This window comes from Ochlerotatus camptorhynchus, unplaced genomic scaffold (genome assembly GCF_037179485.1).
Source record: "Ochlerotatus camptorhynchus isolate MF236.1 unplaced genomic scaffold, CSIRO-AGI_Acam_v1.1 ptg000330l, whole genome shotgun sequence".
Classification (NCBI taxonomy): Eukaryota; Metazoa; Arthropoda; class Insecta; order Diptera; family Culicidae; genus Ochlerotatus; species Ochlerotatus camptorhynchus.
Window position 1 is genome coordinate 11322735 of NW_027040818.1, and position 17921 is coordinate 11340655.

At 42.0% G+C, this 17921-nt stretch overlaps 1 protein-coding gene across 1 annotated transcript in view; it reads right to left on the reverse strand.

The window, feature by feature from the left end:
- The window catches only part of LOC135708341 (uncharacterized), a 551505-nt gene that overhangs the window by 344194 nt on the left and 189390 nt on the right, over positions 1-17921 (reverse strand). The gene's annotated exons all lie outside the window — the stretch shown is intronic.

Genomic DNA, 17921 nt, shown 5'->3' on the forward strand with positions numbered 1-17921 from the left:
GACCATCACCTTCTAATCGGCGAAATCCGCCTACGCATGTCGCGGATCCAGTGACGGGAGGAGAGACTCGGGCGGCGGTTCAACACACGCCGACTTGAAGATCCAGCGGTAAAAAGGTCTTTCGTTGAAGAACTTGAGACTCGAGCTGCGGACGTTCCAGAAGGTGGCAGCATAGAAGAACAATGGACGGCCATCAAGAATGCTTTTATAGAAACAAGCGAGAACAACTTGGGTGAGGAAAGAGTGGATCACGGATGAAACCTGGCGGAAGATTGAAGAGCGTAGAGAAGCAAAAGCCGCGATAGAGTGGGCGAGAACCAGAGGAGCCAAGAACGAAGCCCGTCAATGGTACTCGGCTCTAGAGAAGGAAGTCAAGCGCTCTTGTAGACGGGACAAGCGAGCGTGGGTGAGCTCCCGGGCCGACGAAGGGGAGAAAGCCGCAAACACTGGCGATATACGCCTCCTCTACACCTGAGTGGAGCAAGGATGAACCCGAGGATGCCAGTGAATGACACGACTGGACAATTGCTTACCGACCCCACTGACCAGCTGAAACGCTGGTTTGAGCACTTCGAACAACTTCTTCAAGTTTCGACGGTCAACCAGCCATCAACATCTCGGCATGATCCGCCTAGGGTGCGGCGCTTCACTCGCGTCAATTCCGAGGCCCCATCACTGCAGGAGATTGAAGCAGCTATCCGAAGCATGAAATCCAACAAGGCTCCAGGGATCGATCGCATATCAGCAGAGATGCTCAAAGCTGACCCCATGCTATTCGCACAAATGTTGCATCAACTATTCTGTAATATCTGGGACACCGCGACTTTTCCGGTCGACTGGATACAGGGCATCTTAGTGAAGGTCCCAAAGAAGGGGGATCTGACTGTGTGCGACAATTGGCGAGGCATCATGTTACTGTGTATTGTTCTCAAAGTTCTGTGCAAAGTTATCCTGAATCGGATACAGGAGAAGATCGACGCGACTCTCCGACGGCAGCAGGCAGGATTCCGTGCCGGAAGATCTTGTGTGGACCATATTGTCACGCTCCGCATCATCCTGGAGCAGGTCAATGAATTCCAAGAGTCCCTTTATTTGGTATTCATTGACTACGAAAAAGCTTTCGACCGTCTCAATCACGAGAATCTGTGGGGCGCCCTGAGACGCAAGGGAGTCCCGAATAAAATCGTCAACCTCATCGAAGCACAGTATGAGGCTTTCACGTGCAGAGTTCTGCATGACGAAGCCTTGTCCGACCCTATCCGGGTAGTCGCTGGTGTGAGACAAGGATTTATACTATTACCGCTACTGTTTCTCATCGTAATCGACGAGATCATGGTAGGTGCAATTGACCGTGTACCGAACCGTGGTCTGCTTTGGCAGCCTATCACCATGGAGCATCTCAACGACTTCGATTTGGCTGATGATGTTGCTCTACTTGCACAACGGCGCTCTGATATGCAGAGTAAGCTCAATGACCTAGCCGAACGCTCCTCTGCAGCGGGTCTCACCATCAACGTCAACAAGACCAAATCGTTGCCTTCCAACTTTACGGTAGCGGGGCAAGCAGTGGAGAAGGTCGAAAGTTTCCAATCTCTTGGCAGCCAAATAGCGTCGGACGGCGGGACCAAGAGCGACATAGGTGCACGGATTAAGAAGGCTAGGGCTGCCTTTGCGAGTTTACGAAACGTATGGAGATCCAACCAGATAAGTCAACGCACCAAAATCCGAATTTTCAACTCGAACGTGAAATCTGTGTTGTTATACGCCAGCGAGACGTGGTGTGTATCAGCGGAGAACACTCAAAAGCTGCAGGTCTTCATCAACCGATGCCTGCTGTATATAATTTGTGCCTGGTGGCCTCACAACAGGATCTCGAATGCCAAGCTCCATCGTCGATGTCATCAGAAGCCGATAGCAACAGAAATTCGAGAGCGAAAGTGGAGGTGGGTCGACCACACACTTCGACGGGGCGGAAACGAAATCTGCAAGCAAGCGCTGGATTGGACATCGCAGCAGAGGCAGACCCAGGGGCTCATGGCGGCGGAGCCTCAATAAGGAAATTAAGCAAGTCGATAGGAATCTTACCTGGGCCCAGGTCAAGGCAAAAGCGAGCAGCCGCCCAGGATGGAAGTCTTTCTCGTTGGCCCTTTGCCCCGTTGGTGGTGCACAGGACCCTTAAGTAATTAAATGGAAGATAACACTTTTTTGCTGTTTTATTTTGCATTCCGCTAACAACCCAATTTCATTACTTCATTATGTTATCAACTTCAAAAAATTTAATAAAATAATTTAACAATTTTGTACCATTTGGGCCATAAATTAAATCTGGTAGGAAAAAAATAATAATGGTCTGGTATTGCATCCAATTGAGTTAACGTCTTCAGTGAAGATTTTTGGATTAATTAGGACTACAATTTGGTAGATAAAAATAGTTCAAATTTTGGCCGCAAAGATGGCACAGCGATACAAACTTTTTTATTTCACTAGATAGAGGTTTGCTGTCTTCGACAAAGTTGTAGAACGTAGAATATTATGAAAAGTTTTACAAGACATAAAATTTTCCAGAAATTCACGTTTTTTGTACTATACTTTTATCATTTTTTCTCGATCGGTACTGATCAATCCAATGTTTTCCAGATCAATGCTATTAATTTTAGAGTACTGGAAAATATTTATAACATGAAATAAATCATGATTTTCTGAATAGATTTTCCAAAAAAATACACTAATGAACGTAAAATTTAATCAATTATATAAATTTTCATCAAATACACGTAAATTCCTCAACATATATCAATGGTATATTGAGATATATTTAAAATACTTAAATTTAAATCAAACAATATATTTTATTTAAAAAAATGCAGCTCATATTATTATTTTACGTACATTAAGGTGGGTCAAGTTTGAATAGTTCTTTCGATCTATATTGAGCCCGTGGATGTTTACAATTTAAAAAATTAATAAATCAAGTAGATGGCCCATCTTGCCCCATGAACCATCTTTCCCAATAACTCATCGTGCCCCAACTTTCCCTACCTAGAAAACATTTGTCTTGAAGAATACTCACTCTGTTTTCAGTGGAGCTATTGTGTTAGAATTCATTGTCTTCATGTTACCTGCAAGAAAAAGATAATTCAATAACGTTAGAATGTAGGACCTAAAGATTACCACTTCTATTTCCGATTTAGATAAAATTCGAGTTTTCTATACTAACAAAAAAGCTATTCTTGTATGGGAAATTTTTTTCGATCCGAATGAGAAATATGGCTGAATAAAAAAATATTTATCTAAGGGAAATGGCTCTAATGTTGGCCTATGGATCTAAGATTGCGCCCATCGCTAAAAATCTACTATTTATCAATTGTATCTAGATGAACGCGTCATTGGGACGGTACTAATGGATATTTTTGGTTGCTATTGAAAAATTAGTCGATTGCTGGATTTATGTATGAGCCCAAATTAGGGACACTTAGGTCGACATTAAATACATTTCCCCTATATAGAGCATTTCCAGCCCAAAACGCTAGAAAAATGACAGTTTTTTTTCTCAACCCCTTCCGATTTGAATGAAACATAGCTCACATGTTCGCTAATACCAATTTTTGAAATGTTACTCCTGGAAATATTTCAGTTTCAGTGCTCTATGGATGAACAATTCATTAATTTATTTGATAAGGCTCAATCGAATCAACTTTACAGAGTCGAGGATTATTGTTCACTATACAAAACATCTTAAAACTATAGTCAAAAGGTACACCACAATAAACACTTTCATTCAGACTTGCGACCTACCACAATCGTGATCGTCAAACAGCTGATGGTAGTAACGCTTTGTACATTCCTAACGATGTGCTCGTCCAAACTCTCTCCATGACCATCCATTAAGTTGACGAAAGAAGTAAAAAGCAACTGGTGAATGTCGTCTTCGGTTGTGATCCATCACCAATCTGGTCATTCCCGACAATCACGACACTCATCTGTGCTCTTTTTGAAGCAGTTACTGCTTTGCTTGCTTATGTGAGTGTGTTGGTGAGTGAGCCCAACAGCTTCCGTTTAATGTTGCCTGCTTTGTTTGTAACTCACACAGTCGGGCCTGTCGAGACGAACTTGGAATGCGTAGGCATTGTTTTCATTTTCTTCTGTCGTTTCGCTTTTTCTCATGATCGTACTGCAGAAGTCTTCACTGTTTTCGTTGAGCTTTTCATCATCAGCAGCGAGTGTAACGTTTTGCTTGTGAGCAGCGACCATTACTGGTGATTGTTGTTTACCATGGCTCTACCTATCAATGCGTGACAAAACTTTCTGTCAGCGATAGTCGGTTTATGCGTCGACGAGTGTCACGTGAGAGTCATGATATTTTGCATCACTGGTTTCATTGCATGGCAGTATCGCAAACGGGAGGCAGAGCGCTTCCATTACAGAAATGGACGCAAAACGTGATCAGAACTTGCGTGACACACATCGAGAGTGGCATGCTTCTGTCGGCAGCCGAGTGAACAACTCTAGGGATGATAGTGTAACAAAGTTTTTGGAAATATCTTGTCAAAATCGAGATCCGATAAAAAAAAAGACGAGCGCGTCATCATTAGGAAGGCGTCAAATATGGTGCTGGCACGGTATTCAAAAAATGGATTTGATTTGCATTTCGGGATCATATTGGGGTGCAATTAAAAAAAAAAAACCAAAATTGACCGCGTTACGAAAAGTGGTCAGGTTTTGACCACTTATAACTTCGTCAATATCGGATGGATTTTAATTCTAAACAAGATTGGAAAATTTTCTACAAATCTTCTTAAATGAACGCATTACACAAATGTCGCAATGCTTATCAAAATTATCACCGATTGCCTGCAAAAACCACTTTTCCTAACACAGATTTCAAAATCGAGTTCCATCCGGTCTCGCCGAACGGTGCTTATTCAATCACCTTGTGTGGTGGTGTCCGGTCAGCAGCAGCAGCAGTAGCAGCAGTAGTTAAAATTATCACCAATTGCCTGCGAAAAGCGCTTTTCATAACACAGATTTCAAAATCGTATTCCATTTGGTCTTGCTGAACGGTGTTTATTCAATCACCCCGTGTACTTTTTGCTTACCAAACATTTCGGGCGTTTGCAAATGCGTAATTTCATCATCAGAAAACGAGGCGTTTCCGTGATGGGAAAAAAGTGGTTTCCCTAACACAGTCGCCAAATATCGATACCGAGCACGTAATCCTACGTCAAATCTACGCTCGTTTCTTGGAAACAACCTTTTACTTTTTTTAAATCATAACATGAAAATGAGTGGTCTGATCAAATTGACATCTGAGAAAAAAGTTGTAGGTAATTTAATGTTCTTAGAGTAAAAAAAACTCATTATATTCATAGTAAAAACGTGGATTTTCTCAAAACATATATTTTTTCTGAAGAAATCTGACATAATGTCCTATAATTTGGTTAAGAGGGTAAGCTGGCAAATTGATTATTTTTAAATTATTGTTTATTTATACAATTAATTTGAAATCCACGCATCATTTTTGATAAATTTGTGGGTGCAAACTTTTTTTCTAAGTTCGGTCGATCTCTAGTTAATGCGAATTTAAAAAATAATAATTGAGAGTTTGTCAACATTTTGGACCATTTTCAAATGTTAGTAGCGATGTCCAGCAACAGAATGTTTTTTTCCATGATTGTATATCAAATAACAATTAATTCATTCTCAGATATGGTGGCTTTCAGACTTACTCATGTCTATCTACACGCAGCGGAAGAGAAACTGTTGTTTTTAAGAAATATCGAAGAATAAAGAAGATTTACAATTCCGCCAGAATCCAAGCGACAGATACAGTAGCGCTGCACTCGACCGAAGGTGGAAGTACTGCTTAGAAAAATGAGCGAATACACAAACTTTCTTCTGAGGTTGTAATCTTTGCCATCAAATCGTTTGAAGCATTTACCTTTGAGCGGTAGATGACGCGATTGTGTCGGTCTCATAGCGGTCGTATGAGAGAATGGAAGAGTTGCCAGTTTTCTTGAATGTTGTCTTCGGAAATATGCAATTTCGTTATATTTTAAAAATTAGTAAGTCAAAAAATAGAATTTTTTGAAGCAACTTACCAGCCTGCACTCTTTACAAATTTATGGCATTTCATCAGCTTTCTTTACAAAAAATCTAAAGGGGAGTGTAAGAATGTTTTATGTTTTTTTTTTCACTATGAATTTACTGAGTTTTTTTTTCAGTGTATTTTTTTTCTCTAAAAACATTCAATTACCTAGTTGTCGATGAATCGGAAGTCCAACCGGTTTGTGCTTTGAGCTGGAAATGCTCTGTAAAATATGATAAGCTCTTTAGGACGCAAACGGTTAACCTTCCTAGTGCATTAGGGTCTTTTTTTGACTCGGTGAAACTTTGAAAAATATGCAACTTTGTAACGAAACATGATAGAGTTATGAAATTTCCTTACTTTTCCTAACATTCGAAAACGAACATTTTGCTGTTAAAAGAAGCTTTCAGCGACCTCTAGGAGTGGCACTAAAAAAAAGTAGTACATAGTGCATTAAGGTTAAAAAAGACCCAGACTGCAATTCGCTCGACAACAAATCAAGAAGACTGGCAACTTTGCCAGAATCCAAGCGACAGATACAGTAGCGCTGCACTTGAGTGAAGGTGGAAGCAACGCATAGAAAAATTAGCAAATACACAAACCCTTCTTCTGAGGATGTAATCTTTGCTATCAAATTCGTTCGAAGCATTTACCTTTGAGCGGCAGATGACGCGATTGTACCTGTATCATAGCGTTTGTATGAGAAAATGGAAGAGTTGCCAGTTGATTTGTTGTTTTCACTTAAATGAAAGCTAATGGTTTCTTAAATGGCACTCTTACCAGGATTTCTCAAATTTGGCCATTTAGGTTATCTGACACCGGTTCCGATAGCAGCGCTGGTGGTGTAGTGGTAAGCGTGATTACCTCTCACCCCAGCAGGCCTGGGTTCAATCCCAGTCGGCGCCGCCGGGATGTTCCGAGGCATAACATCTCTGATCACGCCTTTCTTCGGAAGGGAAGTAAAGCCGTTGGTCCGCGGTTCATGAGTTGATGGGTCTATAGTTAGGGTCTAGGTGTGGGAGCTGCCTTCCTGGCGTCGGTAGCATTGGTGCTCAGCACGGAAAACAAGATCGAAGGAAAACAAACCCAAGGAAAAAAAACCGGTTCCGATAGGACACTTTCAAAACCTTATGTACTGGTACCGTCCGACAACCCCAAGTTTATGATTTTTCATCCAGATGTGAATAGACATCATTCCATGGACCAACAGGTGGATCTACATCTAGATACCCAAAACTGGTTCCGGCAGGGTCGCAAATAGAACACTGCTAAATCCTCATGTAGTGGTACCGTATGACGGCTAAAAATTTACGATTTTTCATTCAGAAGTAAATAGACATCATGTCACGAATACATACGTCGATATGGTCACCTCCGGATACCCAAAACCGGATAAGGTAGGGCCCCAAAAGGAAATTTCCAAAACCTAATCTACTGGTACTGTCCGATGGCTCAATATTTATTATTTTTATTCAGAATTAAATAGACATCATGCCACCGACCAACAGGTGGATCTGGCCACATCTGGATACCCGAATCCGGTTCCAGCAGGGCCGGGGTATCCGGATGTGGTCAGATCTACTGTTGGTGATGTCTATTTACTTCTGGATGAAAAATCATTAGATGGTTACATTTCACCAGTTCGAACGAAATCTCGAACATTCCTCTTGGTGGAGCCCATCAGCGCCCGCACATGGAAAAAGGACACGGAATCAGCGCATTTCTTCCATTTTGCCCGGATTTGCTGGATGACCTTGACTGCCCCGCCGCTTCGTCGAAGTCGCTGCTTTGTAATTGCCCAGTATTTTTCGATTGGTCGAAATTCCGGGCAATTCGGAGGATTAATTAGCTTGGGGACAAAATCAATCTTGTTGGCAGCATACCAGTCCAGAACCACCTTGGAGTAGTGGTAGCTGACCAAATCGGGACAAAAGATGACATTGCCCCTATGCTTGCGGATGAACGGCAATACACGCTTTTTCAGGCATGCTTCGATGTAAACTTGGGATGTCATTGTCGAGGATGTGACGAATGGTTCCGAAATATTTCTGAACGCGATCGACTACTTTGATGAAACTTGCACCAGTTGTTCTCTATAGACGTGTAAACAAACCACTGTCAAAGATTGTCGATTCCCAACACTATCTTCGGCCCCAAGCTAATCGATGCACCCCTCGAAACATTGGAAAAAGCCACGAACCTCTCATTTTATCTGTCGAACTTTCCTAAGCCAATCATAACAAACATAGTGTAGTACTAGAATTTCGACTAGAATGGGGTACGTTAATCGATTTGCTTGGGACCAATAGGCTAATCAAGTAGTGAGCCAATTTAAAATCGTTAGTTGCCACCGGTTGATACTACCATTGCTGAACCTTGAAAGAAAGCATGCAATTTATTTTTAGATTTTCTTCGAAGCTTCTTCCATAACTCTATTTAAAAGTCACTTAAATTCTCTTTAGAACTTTTAAGCAATTTACCGCAGGATTGCCTTGAAATTTTGTTAAGAATTATCATGAAGTTTTCCTTTAATTTCTTCTTAAATTTTGATTAGAAATTTCCTTAGAATTCTCTAAAAATTCGTTTCGTTATGCACTTGGAATTCCCTTAAAATTATTCTAAGAATTCCTTTGGAATTGTACCTTCAAAATTCGATTCCCTTGGTATTTTTCCCCGATCCTGGGATCTTCAAAATTGACTTGGAATTTTCCACAGAGCTACTGAAAAATTCCACTCTGAACCTTAACTCATACAAGTGACTTGGAGTGAAGGTCTTAAATCTCTAAGAGTTCTTTCTAAACCTCCCTTTAATTTTCACTGAAATACCTTGATGTTATCCCTGATACTCATTCTTAAATATGAAATCTTCTCAAAATTCCTTCAAAACTAAAAAAATCTAGCATGGTCCCAGAATCTTAAAAATTTTCACAGGCCCAAAATCTTTTATTATATTTTTTTAAATAGGGAAAATGGCTCCAATGTTGGCCTATGGGTCCAGGTTGGGCCCATCACTAAAAATCTGCTATTTATAAATTTTATCTAGATGAACGCGTCTTGAGGACGGTACTAATGGATATTTTTGGTCGCTATTGAAAATTAAGTCGAGTGCTGAATTTATGTGCGGACCCAAATTGGGGGCATTACGGTCGACATTACACCCTTTTACCCTAGATTAAATATTTTTTCCCGATTTGTCAGCGAACTTCACGGGGTGTTCCCGGTGACTTCAAATCCCACATCTGTTATCATATGATTGACTCTCCACAAATGTGAGAGTGAGATGCATCGTCAAATTCGTGCCTTGCTGGGACAGCTCAAAATCTGTGAAATTTCACATTCTACGTTTGGGTTCAAAAATCTTTCTGCATTTCTGTGTTAAATTTCAATGTTATGGATCTGAATTGAGTGTTTCATTAGATCAATATTAGATCGAAATAAACAGTCCAACGATTTTACTACTTTTTTTTAGGTGTGCCCATTTGACATGAAAATTTAGGTTTAGATTTTTTAAGTGTGCCATATTGCATAAAAAAACGACATGCTACAGGACATCAAAATTGTATATTTATAGGGGAAACAAAGGCACAATTTCAAATGTGCCTTTGATGCCCCTTTATGTTTGGCTTTTTTCAAAAAGTAGCAAAGGCATTTATATTACTTTCAATTTTTCACGAATTTGTGGGTTGAAACATCACACTATTTGCCGTCATTTATCACCAATTGAGTTAAGTGCAAAAACAGCTCGTTGCAGAGGTGAGTCCACTGCGAGGAAATTTTTGTGCACGACAGCACAAGAAGGGGAAATTTGACCTTTTACCGCTGGCGTGCTTGCTGCTAGTACATTGAGCGATCCGCTCACCACGCCGTATGATGCAAAAATGAGCGGAGGCGGGAGAGCAACGCTGTTTTATAACTTTACAGATTAAAGCAGAATTATGTGCAACCAAGTGGTACTCGATTATGACGACTATTTTCATTAAAACAGTGATTAAATTATCGCTTTACATTTGTAAATTTTTCAACTGTTTTTTTTTTGGAAAATTAGAATTTTTTTTTTATTTTAGCAGATTTGTAGAGCTATTTTCCATCGACTGGTGTATCTGGATTTTAAGTTCATCTAAAAATGACAAAGTCATAAGTGTTCAAAACCTAACACTTTTTCGTAACAGTCGCAATTAAAGATTTTCGATTTACCCCCTGTACTTTCCCGTTAGTCTCCTGAACAACATTGCCGGTAGACTCCTGAACAACTTTGAATGTAGTCAGGATGCGCAATATTGTATAAACACTAAGTTCACTTGAGCTCTAGAGCCATATAGTGGGAGAACTCTGAACTAGACAATACATTATAATGTTGGCCTTAGTAGCCTTAAAAAAATTGCCGAAGACCGTATAGTTCTATCTAATCAAGATCACAAAAATCATGCTATAAACATTGATAAAACGAAGTTTTTGATCAACAATGGCAGCACCTAGTTGTGAGTGCATTTCAAACTAAATTATTAATAATTTTCAAGAAAATATTCCAGTAAACAATATTGGCAAAGTCAAGTTTGATTTTTCGACAGTAACTAAAAATATAACTGATCTATAAATAGATCACTGGGCATTAATGAGTTAAATAACATCATCAATAATACCTCTAACAACATTTAAAACTGAACCTTACAGTCCACAATGGTCGGAAAAATGTGAATTGCGGCCAAAAGTCTTTTTATAGTTGCAAACGCATGGTTTACTACTCTATGTTATATTTTTTGCAATAAAAGAATAATAAAACCAAGTATGTGTCATCAGGGGCGTAGCCAGGATTCGAACTAAGGAGGGGTAATTTTTTTAATATGGACTGTTAAGCCAATGCCAGAAGACCGAACACCGAACCCTTAAACGTATCTGAGTAATGAGGAGGGAGGTGTTTACGTGACCATTCATTTTGCATGTGCTCAAACAGGGGCATATTACAGCTGTCAACCCAATACATTTAGTTTGAATTCAACATGTTTTCGATTTTGACATTTTGGTACCTATCAGATTTGACGTTGAATCAATGGAAAAAAGAACAGTTTAGTTGGATATTTCGTGGAAATGAGTATTTCAAAATGTGATTCAGTGATAGCCCTCTGTGATTTAAGGAACATTGGGTCACAATCATCAAATTCAGCGTTTGATTTTTCGGTAAAGATTAAATTTTCTTTAAACAAACATTATAGTCAGCAAGTATACAACATGTAATTTATTCGATTTCCATATTACTGCTGTCGTCCATTGGTGATGTTTGTAGCTCCAATTCATCCAATTGTTCAAAGAATGCATCCAGTAGATCAGGATATTCTAATCCGATGTTTTCGTTGGAATCCTCTTCTATTAACAGTAGAAGTTCTTGAACACGTTGGGGTAGTACTTTGTGCTTCTTCTTCTGCAGTCTGTCCTCCAAATAAACACTAGAAACAACAGGGTCACTGGAATCTGGAAGCCGATGAAACACATCTTCCAAATTGCTCAAACGAGAAGATCGGCGGGCATGTTTCAAACGGTTTTCCCTCAAAATTTTGTTTCTTGCTTCGGCCGCTTCCTCTGACATTTTTCCTACCGGCAAAGGCATGTTTCTTAGTGTATCCGCACCGTGTACTAAGATTTTATGCAAAGTAGGTGTCATTGGAGCCCACTTGTACTTATCGATGTATAACTCAGCTGTTTCATCACACAGTCTTTCGAATTTCGGAATGTCGATAGGCAACTGACATGCTAGCGATATAAGGATGGTTTTCAGATTAATTATAAGATTTTCATCTACCTCAAGAATTTCAGCCAGCTTAACCGGATCTTCAAAAGCGCGCCTTGCAACGTTTCCTAAATAATAATTGAAAATATTATGCAAACATTAAGAACTCTCAAAACAAATTATTTAAGGACTACCTGTTGTGCTCGTTCCTCCTGACGGTCGTGGAAAATCAAGTCTTAGATGCAATTCATTCCAGAAGCGATTTTGAATTTCTTTCTTACGAGCTGCAACAATCTTCTTGTTGTTCTCACCTTTTACTTAATACAATTTTATGGGCAGTTTGTACGATATATGCGTAACAACATCCAAAAATCTCATCCACAGATGAAGCATCGTACACCCTTTCGTCAGCATATCCTTATTGATAGGGAAGCTTCTTGCGAGGTGCAGATCATTCATTTTGGATGGAGGACACCCACATATATAGCATAATGAACTGGATTTTTCATCTGATATATGCAAAAGGCATTTCCCATCGAGCATCGTTAGAAAAAAATCGCATTCAACCTCCAAAGTTTTTCCTTCGACGAAACATGTGGTGGGATTTAGGTTGAATATCCTCTTCAAATTCCTCTTTAGTGCACCGAGTAAGCTCTGCTGATTCCTTCTTGAATTTCACGGTTTTTGGCCGACAAATTTTTACTGACTGAGGAGTTGCGTTCGCCCATAGAATAGTATCACCACAAGTCAATTTTAGTGGCAAAGTAGATGTTACAAACACGGATGTCTCATGATGATCATCAACCGTATTATACTCCTGATTGAACTAAGACTGAGAAGAGCTTCTGTCAAACCCCCAGCAAATGATTAGTTTTGCGTTGAGGGTTTGGCTGTCAAAAGTTTGAACTTGACGTGATATAAAATCAGACTGGCTATGTATAATCCTGTCGATGGTATGGTCAACCAGATCCTGCAATGGTACGGTGGCTTCAGTTTCAGTGACGACAACGTTTTTAGGACGACATTTCTTTTTGGCTTCTATGACTGAATCATACGATGGCAAAAAATCATGGCCGTGAGAAATTGCTGCATTACGGACCTTCCTGTACTGCTCCTTCGTCAATTCACACTCCAAAAGTAGTGTTAATGCAGCATCAGGGCTCATCATACTTCGGCGGACCACTCAACCCTTGTGCCATCCATGATTACAGTACAAGATGGAGCCGGTTTCAGTTTGGGCGATTGCCGATGTAGGAACATGATCGCTTGTGTTTTGGAGGGATTGATTTTAATTTTCCACGTGGTGGCATAATCAGCAAAGGCGTTAAGGCATCGTTGAAGTTTGTTCGTTATTTCGCGAGGCATCCTTCCTTTGACGGCTATTGCGGTATCATCTGCGAACAGGAAGAACACGCAACCGTCTCCAAGGGGAGGAATGTCGGAAGTATAAATGCTGTAAAGCAAAGGGCCCAGCAGACTGCCTTGCGGCACTCCTGCTGGGATGGAAAACGTGTCGGAAAGACAACCATTCAACGATACCTTAAACGACCTTTGCTGAAGGTAGTTACGGGTGATTTTAACCAGATGTAATGGGAAGTTGAAGTTACAAAGCTTGTACACAAGTCCGTCATGCCAAACATTGTCAAACGCCTTTTCAACGTCTAACAAGGCCATGGCTGTGGACTTGGATACAGCTTTGTTACTTCGGATGTTATTCATCACCCGTACTAGCTGATGATTGGTGGAGTGCCCCTTTCTGAATCCAAACTGTTCCGGAAGGAGAATGTTATTTTCCTCGACAAACTTGAGCAAACGATTGAGAATGAGTTTCTCGAACAATTTGCTCAGCGCTGAAAGGAGGCTGATTGGTCTGTAGCTTGAAGGCAATGTTGGATCCTTACCGGGTTTGCGGATTGGTATGATTTTTGCTACTTTCCAGATACTTGGAAAGTAGTGCAGTTCCAAACATCTGTTGAAGATAGCGGTTAGAAGAGACTGCACTTTCATGCTGAGTCTCTTCAAGATCAAGTTGAATATACCGTCAAACCCGGGAGCTTTCATGTTCTTGGTGCATTTCAGCGCTGAGCAAATTTGTTGTACTGTAATCATATCCGCCGGAGGCACGACACAAGGGGAGGCATCTAGGTTTTGAACGCATTGCGCAACCTGATCTTCGAGCGGACTTTGGATATTCGAGCCAAGCAAATGCGATGAAGCGACATGCTCGCCGATCGCATTTGCTTTCTCTTGTGGGGTGATTAAAAGCCGATCGTCATCATTTTCGACTCTGAGAGGTGGAATGGGTTTGGGATGAGTTTTCAGGACCTTGGCTACCTTCCAGAATGGTCTGGAGCGGTCGTCCAGATTCTGGACAACACGCCCGAAACTTTCATTTCGGAGTGAGTCCATTCTGGAAGCAATCTGTCTGTTCAGATCAGCCATTTCACGTTTTTTGCCCAGATCTCCAGTCCTCTGAAACTGGCGTCTACGAACATTTCTCAGGCGAATCAAAAGTTGGGTGTGGGAATCAATAGCAATAAACTTACCCCTCACAGGAACTCTTCGGACGCACGCCTCGTCAGCCACGGTTATGGCTTGGTGGAGTCCCTCCAACGCTCGGTCGATGTCCTCCACGGTGTCAAGCGGCGGGTTGTCGATGATGTGCCTGTCTACCACGCGTCCAAACTGGGCCCAGTTAACGCGATGGTAGTCCTTGCGCAGGCTTGAAGCAGGAGCCACGTTGCAGCCCAGTTCAGCCACCACCGGTTGGTGGTCGGAGCTGAGTTCGTTCAAGGCTACCGGCTTGGACAAGCCGATATTTGTCAGGAACAGGTCTAGCGTCGATGGGTTGCCCACCGGTGAGATGAATGTTGGTTCATCCGAAAACCAAACGGAATACAGCCCATGCTGTGAGTGGTCGAACAGGAGACGACCGTTCTGGTTCTGCTGGTAGTTCCGCCAGGCCTCATGGCGAGCATTCAGATCTCCTCCAACTACAAAGCGGAAACCGGTACGGGTGATGGTGGACAGGTCCTTCTTGAATTTAGCCGCTAGTCCACTGCTGGCGGCACACTGTCGAGGGCACTAGACGGCGATGAACTGGACGTATCCAGTCGACGACTCCACCTCCACACCAAGGGCCTCGATGATAGAGGTGCGGATATGGGACAGAGTGTGGTATTTTATTCCTTTCTTGACGACGACCGCAACACCACCCCCCCCCCCCCCCCTGGAGCTGGTGCGATCAAGCCGGATAGTGTTGTGGTCAGGCAACCAGAAGCTGTCGCCGGACTTTAGATGGGTCTCGGTTAGAAGGCCCACGTCGATACTGTGCTTGCGGAGGAAGTCGGTAAGCTCAATCTTTTTTGCTCTTACAGAGCAAGCGTTCCAGGTGACGATAGTTAGCGGTTTAGACGCCATACTGGATGATGAACTTACCGAACACTTGGATCTGTTCGGGCTTATTGCGGCACTTACGAAGAGCACCGGACATGTTGACGAAAATTTCCATCAGTTCATCCGCTGAGAACAGATCGGGGTTGTTGTTTTGCGCTGTTGGTTGTCTCCAGAAACCAGGGGGGGATGGAGAGCTTTGACCAGCAGAATCACCGGAAGCTTCTTGAGGGGGGGCGGGTTGCACCCGCGAATTCACTTGCCTTTGCTGGGGAGCACGAAGAGGCGGAAAATCCTCCGTCCTGAATGATGGGGTTTTGTCCTTCTTGCGTCCTGGTTGATTGATGCGTGACGCCAGCTTTCGGATGCGTTTGAAGTCCTCGCGTTTGGAGCACTGTCTGTCAGAGCCTTGATGTGCACCACCACAGTTAGCGCATTTTATCGCCACGGCTCCATCCGCAGGGCAGTTGGAAGTGGCGTGTTCTTGAGCGCAGTTGCTGCAGCGTGGCTTGATGTTGCAGTTGCGGGTACCGTGTCCAAAATTGAGGCACCTCATACACTGCGTTACGTCACGATGGCCGCCACGGTATGGCTCCCACCGTACGATGATGGAGCAGATTGATCGGATGGCTTGTAGCGCATTGAGCGTCACTGTCCCTTTCTGGAAGTGCACCAGGAAAAGACAATCCGGGTACGTCTTCACGTTTTCGTCTCTCCTTGTCATTCGGAAGACAGCGATTGGGGCAAGCTTGTACCGGTTGATTTCAGCTTCGACCATCTTGGGGTCGAAGTTTGGTAGACCCCTGATGACTACCTTGAAGGGCTTCTCACCGGGGATGTCGTGCGTGAAGAATTCCGCCTTGGTATCCTTCAGATGTTTCACGGCCACTTCGTACTCCGCTTTTGTTCGGAGCATCACCTTGGTGCCGATCCTGCCGAGCTTAAACTCAGCTGCAACGCCCAGCGATGAAAGATCGCCAATCAGCGTGTTGAGTGGGACTTGCTTCACCATCAGTGGAGGAAGCTTCATTTTTGCTGCACTCGGGGTGGCAGCAGTTTCGTTGTCGACGGCGTCGGCAAAATCACCAATGACGCTGACGTTCGTCGCGGTGGCATCGTCCCATCCACTCGCACCATCGGACTGGCCTTGATTTTTCTTCCTCTTCTTAGACCGCTTCACCGTGGCTGAGGTGGGATTCCCTACATCGGTGGGAAGAGTAGCGTACCTATTCGAAATAGGTACACTCAAGCTACCCTCACCGCTGTTCTTCTTCTCCGTTTTCTCTCGGAGCCTGCTCCGGGAGCGCTGTCTTCCCATCACACGAAGCGACCGACACTAATGACACTAATGCGAATGTTTGGAACAAACTAGAAACTTTAGAACAACTCGACAGAGCGAGCAAAGACCGAACTGTACTGCTTGACGTTCAAGCAGAGAAAATGATGATCACAACGAAAACCAGCCACTTATCTGTTAGTTGTCTTCTTCCTTTGCCATCTGTATTCTGTTACCTTCCCTTCGCGTACGAACCAATCCTTGCGCGCTCGCTCTGTTATTGGTTGATTGACTTGCTAATGGTGCTAAACGCAGGTGAATCATGTCTTGACGTGTTTAACGCGCATGCCAATGAATGAAACAACAAAAAGGTCTTTTGTTATCTTGAGATTGCTTACCCGCGATCGAGTAAGGATTAGTAACACTCTTATGAAGCAGAAAATTCACAAATGTGTGTTATTAGATTCCGTAATGCAATTAGATTGCGCAGACAAATAAATTTACCGGTTCAACGGCTGGTCACCACTATCAGCTCCAGAAAGTGCAGGGTGAGGATGACACCCCTATTGTGAGCCAGTTTCACTTCGTCAATGAAATCATATAATCATGTTTTATAATCAAATAGATCTCCTTCCTTGAGGTTAAACCCCCTTGACATGGAGCCGCATATGGTGATCAAATTCCTTGCATCGTCAAAGTCAATCGCGAACCTAAAAAAATGCCAATACTCAAAAAAAGAGCAAAAACATAGCAGTTTTTAAATGCTTCGTTTTAGCGTTTCCGCAAGTTTCCGCAAGCTTTTATTGCATTTTTCGAAAGATAATATAAAGGGCTTTCAAGTGCTCTATGGCAAACTGCGGTGAACAGAGGCGTACTTAGTTATTTTTATGAGTCAAAACCATTAAATTTACCTTAACATTATATGTAGTTTTATACAGGCTCTATTGCGTTTAAATTTATAGATTCTACAGTTTCGGATAGGTCAAAGTATGAGCTTTGAAATGGTATACAACAATCATATTTGGAACTCTTTTTATTGTTGCATAACATATTTTTTTTAAACAACTTGAAATTGATATTTCAAAAATGGCCAACTTTGGAGACATTTTTCATAATAAAACTTTCTTCCTGTTGACATATTTTCATGAATCCTGAAAATATAAACAATAAACTACAAAAAAAACGATGAAAACATATAAAAATCGAACATTGCATTGTTGGCACTTTTGGCCGCCCATTTATATGGACCCCTTCTTATGTGAGTCACACAAACCGTATTCTAAAAAGATTAAATTTAGATAATGACATACAATCATCAAGAAAATTACATCGAAACTGTATTCATACGTCTTGGTCATGACTATTTTGGCAGATTAAGATGACATGAAAACTGCCCTCTTGACTCCTTACACACTCCTAGTTTTGTCCATAAAAAAAAGGGACAT